This window comes from Ceratina calcarata, unplaced genomic scaffold (assembly GCF_001652005.2).
Source record: "Ceratina calcarata isolate Rehan_Ccalc_2016 unplaced genomic scaffold, ASM165200v1 scaffold115.2, whole genome shotgun sequence".
NCBI lineage: Eukaryota > Metazoa > Arthropoda > Insecta > Hymenoptera > Apidae > Ceratina > Ceratina calcarata.
This window is the reverse complement of record NW_017132446.1, coordinates 417,815-430,124: the sequence shown is the minus strand read 5'-3', so window position 1 is coordinate 430,124 and position 12,310 is coordinate 417,815. Positions and strand designations below refer to the sequence as shown.

At 43.9% G+C, this 12,310-nt stretch overlaps 1 protein-coding gene across 5 annotated transcripts in view; it reads right to left on the bottom strand.

The window, feature by feature from the left end:
* Window positions 1-12,310, bottom strand: part of LOC108623744 (nephrin) — a 336,074-nt gene that overhangs the window by 119,756 nt on the left and 204,008 nt on the right. The window lies entirely within an intron of this gene.

Below are 12,310 nucleotides of genomic sequence, written 5' to 3'. Positions count from 1 at the left end.
ATGTTCTTCCGACGTCTGATTTCTTTTTAAAAAATGCGTTTCTAAAGTGCATGAACTTTTGGGATTGATTGTATAGCCAATACATCCTTAAATGATAAGTCTTTTATCAGTATAGAAGTCAGAAACGTTTTGTGGATAAACGTGGCTCAGAAATGATTACCAGACGGTTTGAAAATATAATTATATCCGTTGAACTTAACCAGAACTTCGAGATGATGGCAAAGTTCATTGTATCAAGCCCAAAGATCTTATCATTAGATAGTTCAAGAAGTTTCGGAGGTTCCAAGGATTCTGGAGGTTCCAAGGATTCCAAGAGTTCCCAGACATTCCAGGGATTCCACTGGGTTCGATGAACCCAAATCTTAATTGTGAAAATCATTGACGATTACGCGGAGTCTTATGACGTTCCAAGATATCAGATTGCTCGAGACTCCACGACGTTCGTATTTTCTTAAAATCCTGGATATCATTCAAACATTCAGAACTTTACATGTACAAAGAGCGAACTTTCATTAATTATATTTTCCCTTGCTGTATGTATTCTCAATCTGAATTCACGTCGTTTAATTTAATACTTTCCGTCTGACACGATCGATGCAAATAATTTGTATGCTAATTCTTGTCGATTAATCGAAGCATCTCAGAGATTCTATTTGGAATTGCGAGCAGGAAAGGAAACCGATCAGTAGAGCTTTGAAACAGTAAAAACACAGTGGATACGGGTCCGGAATTTGATCGCCGAGAGTAAAATTAGCTAATCAAAGGGGCTAATGAGTCCGTGTAGAAGTTCAGGCCGAGGGAAATTGCTGGTGACTTTTGTATCGGAACCCGGTCGAATGGATGTAGGCGCACACCTGTTTCGCATAAAAGAGCAGCCGGCTGTGAGGTATAGTTAAACGAAACGCCGGGGTAAACCGAGGGACGCTATGAATACAGAGCCAGGCGCGGGACTCGAATCATCCTTATATCCGGTTAACTCCCCATAGCGAAGTTAAATCTCATAGCGTCTCCGGTGTCGACGTGTACTCAAATATTGAAACGGAGGAATCGTTAAGAAAAGTTCGAGCGTTTCGCAGCAACGTGACAACGACTGGGACCGTGCCGAAGGGAAGTTCCTTCTTACCCCGGGAGAAAAGATAGTTGCATTATTTATCGCACCCTGGAACCGGAAACTGGGCCAAGATAATTACGTCCTTGGACAATTTTCTTTTTCGTCGCCCTTAATTACTTTCTTCCTGGGAGATCCGGCATAATTTATGCAAACGTACTCGGTGAATTTTTCATTCACTACGGATTAACACGTCTCCAGGTATCTTCCGAACCAGTTCCTAATCTCTGTCCCTGTTCTACACTTCATGTTTCTTATCCCAAAGATATAAAAATATTAACAACGACCATCCAATCGATGTGATATCCAAATGATACAAAACATCATCTGCCATTTCCGAACTGAAAACTTTAATTGGGTCCACGAATTAAAAGTACACTATTTTGTTAATCGAATTCAATTCCTATTGAAACAAAAAGCCGAAAAAACTAGATGGAAGTATTATTTTTAAAATCCACTGTATCTCCCGGGAGCATTCGCACGGGAGTAACAATTTACATCCTCCCGGAATTTCACGTTTATTAGTATGCGTCGCGTGGTACCACGGCGAACAGGAATCCCTACAAATTCGCATTCATTAAAATTACATTAAATCAACGATTCACGCTGTTCCAGGATTACGCCCTTACTAAACGCACCAAAGCCTGGCTAAGCTTGTAACCCCTGTTTCCGCTACCAAGTTCGGGTTTGCATTAGTTACATAGCATACTTTCTATGTATAAATTGAGTTACTGTCCAAACATTTTTAGAATATTCAACAGAATATAATCCATTCTAATATATACTTTTGATCTATACTCGTATAAAATATTATTCATCTTTAATTACAAATCTTTTAACTGAATCAGATTCATAAAATATCTTTATTATTAATATCAATAATACATTTTTATCTATAAACTGCCTTTTCAATTTGAGAAAACAGTGAGTAAAAATGTAGCTAAAAAAAGAATGAAGAACAAGGAGCTTTGTATTAGTGGTGCAAACTTATAAAAGGAGATATATCTCTTCTAACCAGATCAACGTGCGATACTAGGAAACGTAGTAGGTGCGGTGTGTCAGTTATCGGAAATATTTGCTACAATAGAGAAAAAGACTGGTAAATCAATCAGAATATCGGCACAAAGGGCCGTGCGCTGCCGTTTTCACAGTCGACTGAACTGTACGAACAGAGCTTGAATAAAGCAAATTGAATCGACTACATTTTTCTCATTTTAGTTTAATTCATCTTTCAAGATCGGTTTAGTTAGACTTCGTTAACGGTCGGTCGGTGACTGATTTGATTTTCGCATCGACGAATTCCATGCATTCACTAATTGAATGAAATCATATTGTTAGCAATTTCAATGGCTCACAGAATGGAAGAATTATTGGATTTCATTCACACAGTATAATTAATAAACCTCGTATGAAATTAATTATCAAGTATTGAAGAACACTGATAAACAATAATGTAACAAACATCTATTATTGCTGACGTTTAATTGTTCACTGAATTAATTCTGCGATGTATCAGAACTCAGCAAGTGGTTCGAAACGAGGTGGAGAAAAACTAAGTCGAGAGAGACAGGAAAGGGTTGAATGGACGGAGATGTCTCGGCGAGCGATAAGTCGCGGGAAACGAACTAATCAAGGCATAAATCTGCTTTACGCGGGTAGCTTTGCGTATAAATGTAAATGAATCTAATTCCTATTCTCGTCGGTGAATTCGGTGGAAAATCGTGGCGTCGTAAAAATGTAAATCTTGCTTTGAATAATATTCTCGGAATCCGCGACGTAACCCCGGTCTCGCGTGTCCGTCTATCTTTGTGGCAATGGTCACCGGACGAAACGGGATACAAAGAGGGGCGAAACTTACGGAAAATTGTGCAGGTGATAATAGAGAGTCGGAGAAAGTGACACAGAGAGAGTTGCAGTGAGAAAGAAGAGGGCGGGAAGTGATATTATTATAATACAGAAGTTAAATGAAGAAAAGAGAAATGCAGGAACAGCAGTGAAAAAAAACATCAACCATTTTTTAATTCACTTATTACCATTATTATTCGCCGTTAGTTTCCTCTCAAAAACCACTCGATAAACTTTTTCCGCAATGAAGGATCGAGTTGAAGCTCAAACAAAATGGAACGCAGCCGAGGAGGAATAAATGGTGACTGGATGTATATGCAGTACGAAAAACAACAGGGGTCAGAGTCGACAGGTTACTTGCCGAACGAGAGGCGAACACGTTTACAGAAAAACGGTCTCGAGGCGCGGGTTCGTTATACATTTTCAACAGGGCCGGCTAATTATTGATGGCTAACAAACAAAAAAAGGCAAGCGGCTCGATTTCGTGGGAGAGAGGATACTCGAGGTTAACGAGAAACATTTCGACTCTGTTACGCATTTACACGGCGGCCAGAGGAAGAGCTTGCGATCGATCCATCGATTCCGTGCACGAGCCACGCCACCGCCGTTCGCTTGCAACCTTTTACCCGCGCTTAACTATACGTTACATACCTCTCCGAAAAATGCTTCTCGAGAGAGCACTCGTGATTCGACGAGCGTTCCCCGTGGTTACCGTCTGTAACTCCCGGCGATAATAAAAAAGAATTGGTCGAGAGCGGTTCGTTCGTATTCATACAGTATCGACGGAAAGCTTCGAGGAAGTGGCTTTTTTAAAAGATTTTACATGTTCCTTTGTTGCATCACGATTTTCCAAACCATTTTATGATTGTCGTACACTAACAAAAATATCTTCATGATTTATTTTATGAAGAGAAGAATTTATATAAAATTGAATGTATTGTTAGAACAATAACACTTCGGAAACGGATACTATATATTTATAGAAAACTGTTTCCTGCAGTCGTTTCATTAAAAATCGAAAGCATCGCCGGAAGCGCTCGTTCAGGCATGCAAGCGGCGGTGTCGGAAAAGGAGGTAACAAGAAACCGTATCCGCGAGCCAGAAAGCAGAAGGAGCGTCTTCGCGACTTTACGCGCCGCGTTCAAGCGAAAGAAACGTTCCGGATAGAGGCATTACCCGACTATACGACGCATGGCGCGACGCGGAAACGCGTTCCGCGGAGGCTGGAGAAGCGACGAACAAAGATAGGGTGAAGAAAAACTGGTGGAAAGAAGAAGTTACGACGAGGCCGAGCGTAAACCGTCGGCGACGGGAGGACAATAAAAAAAAGGGAAACGGCGAACAATAATCCAGTGGCGGCGAGGGGGTGGAAATAAAAAGGAAAGTGTCCGGGCACAGTCGGAAGCGTTCGTCGGATAAAACCGCTAGATACACCGGAGTTAATCAGGGAGGAAGTACCGGGCGGGCCGGGGAAAAAGCAACACGAGGAGCATCCGTCGGGCAAGCCGTGTAATTATAAAAAGGCACGGGCAACCATGAAGACGTTACGGGGAATACGTAGTAACGGGTGCGCACGTAGAGGAACGGGGAGAGTAAAGATCTGACGGAGATAAAGACAATAGCCGTGAAGAAGAAGAAGAAAAAGCCGCGTTACCGGATGCGAAGGATTCGGTCTGGCAGAGGGTGGACAGCGGTTCAAACGAAAGAGTCTCCTGGTGGCCTGGCGAGTTGCGCCACGAGAAAAACGAGATGGGGAGGAACGATGGAAGGTCCGACGATGGACATTGCGCTGGAGGACAGGCTTACTTTACGGCCGAGACCAGCGGAAAAACCGTGAGTTCAGGAGAGGTTAAGGAAAAAGGGTGAGTCGAAACGGGCGGCGCAGGAAAGGATAACGAAGATAGACGGTGGCCGGATAAAGATAACCCGGCACTGCGAGACAAGTTATAGCGGAGGGTAGTTAGGTATGTATAAAGCGGCGTCTCCACGGGACGCCTCGGTCACATTAAATACCAGCCACAATGCGTGGCACTGGGAAAGCGCAGCCTTGGATCTTTCTCGCGCTACCGCGTTTCCTCCCGGTTCGTCCTCCTTCGCTGGGCTGGGCTACGCTGCTCCAGAAATAGCTGGCCGAATTTTTAGTATTCCACACGGCTCCGGGGCGTACGGGAAAGTGTCGCGCAACGACTCACCGGAGAAACGTTCGCTCTCGCGAATATTTCTTTCATATGGATCATACCTTTTGATCGTTTAAAAATTTCACAGAAGCTTTTAAATTCTTTGTAGAATCGTACAAATATTAAGAAACCCGTTCGACGCATCTCGTCGTACATGCAACGCCGGTTTAATGCAGTATCGGAATAGCGTTTCTCATTCTCGAGGCGGACAAAATACCCGTTCAAAATTCAGCTACATGTCCTTGAAGCGTCGAACGTTTCTGCAGCTTCATATGCGCTTCTCGCCGATATTACACGAGCTGGGCGATCAGAAATACAGAAACATCGCACGTGACGAGACGTACGGGGCCGGAATGGCCTCTGAAAGAACTGTGCACGTCGAGAGAGGGAGAAAAGAAAGAACTGCGAAGGACCGAGGCGAATACGTGACGATGAAGATCAGATGTTACGCGGAATTGGACCGAAGCTTATATTAAAAATTTAGTTTCTTAAACAGTCCTATCCGACTTCTCCGTATGAATAACAATTAGGCTACGAGTACGTTTAAAAGAAAAAAAATTCGAGCACCGTCTCTGTGCACGTGCGAATATTTCGAGATGAAAACAGATAAAAGATCCACTTTTCATACTCCGAATCACTGTGCCTCGTCGTAAAGAGAGAAACGATACGGGGACTTTCTATTCATGAGCAATACAATTTTTCCAAAGAAACATATCTCTATAAAAATGTATATACATTTCATCCACTCGGTTTCATAAAAGTGAAGTAGTTGCCTTTTTTTTTTTTTTTTAGCAGGAGGAATATATCTCGCAACGTGCCGTAAACGGAGACGCTCATCGTTGCCAGGTATGAAAAGTATGTGAATTTCCATGGGAATACGGGCCGCGAGAGAATAAAAATAAGCGGTGGCCGCGGGTGGGTGGAACGGCAGAGAGGACAGTTAGGCGTGTTGTAAAGTAGTATAGCGCGACGTCTCAACGACGCCTCTGCTCCGTCGCGTTAAGTGTTATCCGCAAACGCCTACACGCCGGAAGGCCGTTCGATGCTACTCGTGTTTGCGCGAAACGTTCTACGCGGAGTCCGTAGGGGGAAAAAAACCTTTTCACGAGCGACGGAGTTGTTAAATATACGGCGCAGACGTATAAGAGGGTTGCGAGGGGGTGCGCAACGGAGAAAGTAATTCGAAGGAATAGAAAATAATACGGGTATCGAGCGAACGGGACGTGCGAGAAAAATGTAATGAGGGAACGCGGAGGCTGGAAACGCGAGAAGAGAGTATGGAGCGGAGCGCTTGATTCTTGAATATTGAGGAAATACGAAAGATGAGAAGTTGAGTAAAACACAATATTCTCTTCAGTTTTCAAAACTCACGCTTTTTCGTTTGAAAGACTTCACCCTCCGGTGCTTTACTTTATTAAGTGTGGTACCCAATACTTGGTAGAGAATGATTTAAATATCAGAAAATAAACCCGGCAGTAATTACAATGAAAGGAACGGCAGTAATTACAATGAATAATTTGCAGGAATTTCGTATTAAAAATGAATTAAATTAAGTGCAATTAAAATGAACGTTGATTTAAAGAGCACGTTCAAATATTAGAACGTAAATCCACAATAGTTTCTGCGTCGTTCAAGTAAGTCTGTTTCTAACTTCTACAATTATACGAGCGCTCTCATCTCTCTTCGGCAACTCAAACTAATCGCATCGCAGCCCCAATCTCTTTTCACTTCAAACTCCGGAGATCTGTCCCATAAAGCAACAACTTCAGAAACAGTGGCTGTTCATCGTCAACGGGGAAAAGGAGGATCGCGGTTTTCCTTATAGCACTCGGACACGTAATCAATGTTAACCGCAAAAAGGCGTGGATTTACGAGCCGAGGCCGGATACGAGCGTGCCGCACACGCTCGGTAAAGCAAATAGGATCGCGACTCTGCGTTCGAGGGAAAAAAGCTCCCGGTTCTCCAAACAAGAGGAAACCGGTGCTGCGCGGCGCGACGCAAAAACCAAGATTGATCGAAGAAATAAAAGGGTGTACGCGCGAGAAAAACCGAGACCGAACGACGAATGGAGGGAGGACAGACTCGAGGGGTGTCGCGAACACGTGGGATCACCGCGGGGAGAGATACACTCGGCGATTTATACATCGACGACGAAAAACAAAACGGCCAGACGATCCAGGAAACGCGAACACACCCGTTGCGAAGGGGTGGAGGAATCGGAGAGACGAGTAAACAAGACGTTGCGCGAAACGCGGGAAGGGAAACCAAATTTAGAGCGTCAAACGTTATTTAATCTCAGGATATAATAGAAAGAGACGACAAATTACAAATCGTTGCGTGTTCGTAGTTGCAACACTGATAAACGAACATGACTGGAAGAATGCCAGCGATAATACCGTTGGAAATTTAAATCAAAGTCAAAGGCGAAAGCACCGTCTTGTGATAAACCGAAGCTTTGCGCGAAACTTTCCTACGGAGACATTAACGTGACAGGTTGAGCGGAACCTTTGCAAAGACATCAGTAACAACCGTATTCCCGTGCCAGTGAACCGATATCGTATGGAAACCTGGCCTGCGGTTTCGTGTGAAAGCAAAGGGGTTACATCATTTCAACGAGCATCCTGCAACGGCTACCGTTTAATGTGGTTCAGACGCCCTAGGGAGTCGTCACTTTATGTGCGCACTACTCGACTATCCCTGTGGTCATGCTACCTGGCCCTACCCCTCGGCCGTCCATATTTTCCACCCGTTTCGCTTGGATTTTTTTTGACCGATCAACTGTTTTGGTTTATACATCGTGTCAAGCATGATTGCTCGTCATCGTTCAGAAAAATTGTGGAGCTAACAGGGTAAAAAATATTTCCAGCTACTTGCATTTTAATCGACGAACTCGAGAATATTTTTAATCAGGTGTTACACGAGTAGGTAAACATATTGAATTAAAGTCTTTTCAGATAGTACTATTTAATCGATAAAGGTTGGCAACTAATATCTTCCCGATGACAAACAATATTTCTTAATTTTCTGCTGCGGTGCACCTATCCGGACGATACACTCCGCCACTGTAATTCGAGATTTTCCGAGCCGCCAGAAGAGAATACAGCTTTCCCGGATTTCCACCGTCCCGCGGGCACATTCGATTACGAGACCGGTCCATGTGGAAGAACGTCGGGCCTCGGACGTGAAACGGACATTATTACTGATTCTTAGCGCGAGCCGCCCGCGGGATATCGTATCCGTCGCGTGTAACTGTTGTTGACCGCATTCTCTCTATTTCACTTCTCGTTACTCTTTCCTTTTCACCACGAATTCGATAGGAGTCACGAGAGGAGAGAAATTGAATCAAGGAGAGAGCCGAAACGCAACAGAAGAGCCTATCGAATACCTTTTATTTCCAGTTTACTCGTTGCCCGCTCGACGACTGGCCTGTGTTCGACAAAAACTGACTAGCCCCGTCGGTGTTTCATCTTTCTCTCTCGCTCGTTTAAAAAAAGACCGAACTCGAAACCTGGCGAATGGAGAATAAACTTTTACCATTGTTTACAGGCGCCGCCAATTTGAGTTAATTTAGGAACACCGTATTTTGGTTTGTTTTGTTAAAACTTATGACACTTTATTGTTACAATCTATTCGAGAGGTATATTTATTCTCATTCACACTCAACTTGCTGGTCTACTGGTTATTCGCTCTTTCAAATCTGTTTCCCTTCCTTGCTTTGTCGAAATTATACTTTCTGTTCGATCGTGTAGTTCCACGTTGCACTCTACAAGACGCCTATTTATTAATTAAGATCACTGTTAATATCTCGATTCTACTCCAGTCTACCCCTTCATTCACTGGAGTCAACGCAAGTAACAAAACCGTTTATCACGTTTAGATTCGTCGTCATTAGTGTCTTCCTTTGTTCACGGTAGTGTCGTGTCGAGGTAGCGCGTTCATTTCGAATTCGAGAGATCTGACGGTGGTCGATTGGGTGAACAATGTCCGTGATTAGCAGCGGGGTTTCACGGGCCAGATCCATCACGGTGGACCAGAGATGATTCTTTCCTAATAATTGGCGTAGAGTCGACAGTGAATAGTCCGGTCCGGCGCTGCGCGGCGCGGCTGTAACCTATGACCTCGCGAAGCGGAGGCTTCGGAACCCATTCAGACACGGCATATCTCATTCGTCGAGGAATTATGCAATCTATTGTTGGCGGCGGCCAACCAAGCGTCTCGCGCCGTCCAATCAAGCATGAATCATCCGGTTTCAGTTTCCTCCTGCATCTATTACCCGACGCTTGTCAGCCGACTAATTTGCTGGTTAGTTCATTCGCCGCAATTATGATCGACCCGTTCCCCTTGTTATACACGTTGTAACGCTAACGAATCTATCGCGTCTTTTCAGTAAATTGAAATTAAATTTATTGCAGTTAAACTGGCAAAAAAATTTCCTGATGCCTCGTTGATCACTGAATTGATATATGTATTGTGCCCGATGATTTCAAGCGAGTCAAACGAACTACCGAGCATCACCGCTGAATCATTAACGATAACTCATTGTCAGTTAATAACAAGGATAATCTGCGACCACCCCGATTCAATTCACACGTTCCCCAATTACCACTTGAAAGGAGCGACTACTGAACGAACGAGAAGCGTCGCAACAATTACCCCAAAAAGCCACACCGCGCCGGCCGATAATTCGACCATTCATGGAACTAATTAAAACGCAACGATAAACACGCTCGATTCAGCGGTTCCATTATCCTAATGAAAAATAGGCGCGACGGCGTTTAGTGTTCAGAGAGGGGGAAAATTATAGCGAGCCGAAAAGCGTTGCGAGGTGAGTTCCGTTTATCCAGTGTTTTCAATTTACTCTGCGGGAGCGCACTCCTTTCAATTTTCTTCCTTTCGCTTGACAAAATGGACTCGTCGGTCGGGTCGCGCGATCGAACTGGCTAATTTTCAGCGCGCCGCAATTTTCCCACCAGGAAGAAAGCCCGCCTACTCGTCCACGGATTCATGCTTCCCGTTCAATTAGCCACGAATCATTCCGTCCGAATACCTATTATCCGTCGATCATCACCGAACTAATTCGCCTGTTAATTCGTCGTCCCCTGTCGTAATTATGCGCCGATTCATTGACCCCGACAATTTTCGATTTTCGACGTTCCGCCAGGTGCTTCTTAAATTTGCGAGGCCAATATATCCCGAGTACTCGAGGCATTAATCGAAGAAATCAGACGAGTATTATATTTCGATGCATTTTGTATTGAGAGAAATTAATTTAATTTCCATGAATTGAAGAAAAGTGGAAACGAAATGGAAAAGTGTGACTAGGACACTTAGACTTCGTCTTTTATTTCCACCCAACCTCCGGTATAGCATCGGGATCTAAGAATCTATGAAACCGAAGAATAGATGAGCCGGGTGTCGTTCCATCCCGGAAAATGAAGAATTTGCATCGAGAGAATGAGAGCCAATCTTGGTTCCTTTATTCGGAACCGGCAAGATAGTAAAAAAGATCTGAGAAGACGCAGAAGGAAAATGTTCGTATCATTCCCGGCGAACGAGTACGAATAATAGCCTAATCACCAATCTCGATAGCGAGATTGCATCCGTGAGAGTCGCGGGCAAATCCATTTGGTCGGCTAGCCCGAGTATCCAAGTAGTAACAAAAGCGGCAGACGAGCCAGCCCAGCCAGGTTTCGAATCAGGCAAATTTCCCAGCGTCATTCGCGGATTGTGGATATCTGGAGTGGCGCGGAACCGTTTCGAAGAGCTTCCTTAAGGAGTCCTGTTCAATCAACTTTCCCTGTTATATCCTCTGTTTGAGAGAGATTCTCGCTGCCTTCGCGGCCGAATCGTAATCCACACCCCTCTCACTCTCCTGCCGGAAGAATTGTAAAGCGAGGTGTACGCGCTCGTAATCCGGTCTTCTTTCTTCGAGATTCGCGCTTTTACGAGACCATTTCTCGGTTATCCCACTCGTTTCCGGTCTTATTCGCAGTCTGTGATCACTATTTTCGTGAAATGAATTTCTCGAGGATCGCGAATTTCTATGTAGAAACAAATTCCGATTGAACCAATGAAGTTGGTTTATTTTTGTATTAAACAAATTCTTAAACACTTCATTGAGATAAAATAGATGCATTTCTAGCATCTTAAATACTATAGATCAGAAATGCCAGAAGAGATTGTGGCACACCGATGAAACAAGACTCTGAGAAATATGTTGCATTATGTGAAATGAAAGAAACGAACGTCGACTTCAGTCCTCTTATTTTTTCCTCACTTCTCAGATAGCCTCCATCAAAATTCTCGAAACTTTTCGCCGAGCTACACTACGCGACGTGCCTTGGAAGTCGAGCTTCGAGATTCGCTTAATGAAAGTCCTGGGGGCTGTTTCCTCCGCGACAACATCCAACTTCTGAAACGGCTCCTGTCTTTTATTTTTCCTCACAGTCTACTTTCCGCCGAGGATTTCACATCTTTGACATCGTAATTGCGTTTACGGAGGCATCAGAAAATTATCGGAGACGGGCTGCCCTACCTCACGATTTTTACGTACCGTGTAATTACGCGAAAGAGGCGTGTAACGTGTTATGACCGAGTTCTTTTCCTTTATTTCTTATGTTCCCTCTTTGCCATACTCCTTGCGATTGATATTTTTACACGTATATTTATATTGTCTTTATTTTCATATTTTTGGCTTGATTATTTTACCACAATTTCATTTGATTTAATAGCAATTCTCTTACGTAGACACTTATCAGACCTGAATTGCGTTCGACGTATTTACTCGGCGATTAGTACTGATCTGCTAACAAGCAATTTCGATGATAATTAGATGATGACTCATGAGAAACGCGTCGCATCGCATCGAATCGAACACGGGGAACGACAAAACGCGTGTCGGTGGTTAGCCATTGATCGGCTCCGATCGAGAATCGAGGAACGATCAAGGTATACGCGGAATATCCGCGGTTAACCGTGATTCGATGGCCCCCATGAACCCTGTTTCTGCCCCGATTTAAGGCAGATTTGCATAATGAGGTATCCGTGTCGCACACGCTCCACACCCGCGACGATTAAACGAAATCGATCATCTAGGATTTTTGGCCTCCGATGCCTTATCATCCAGAATTCGTACAATTTCAAAGAGTACAGATTATTTTACTGAAATTCATGTAATGT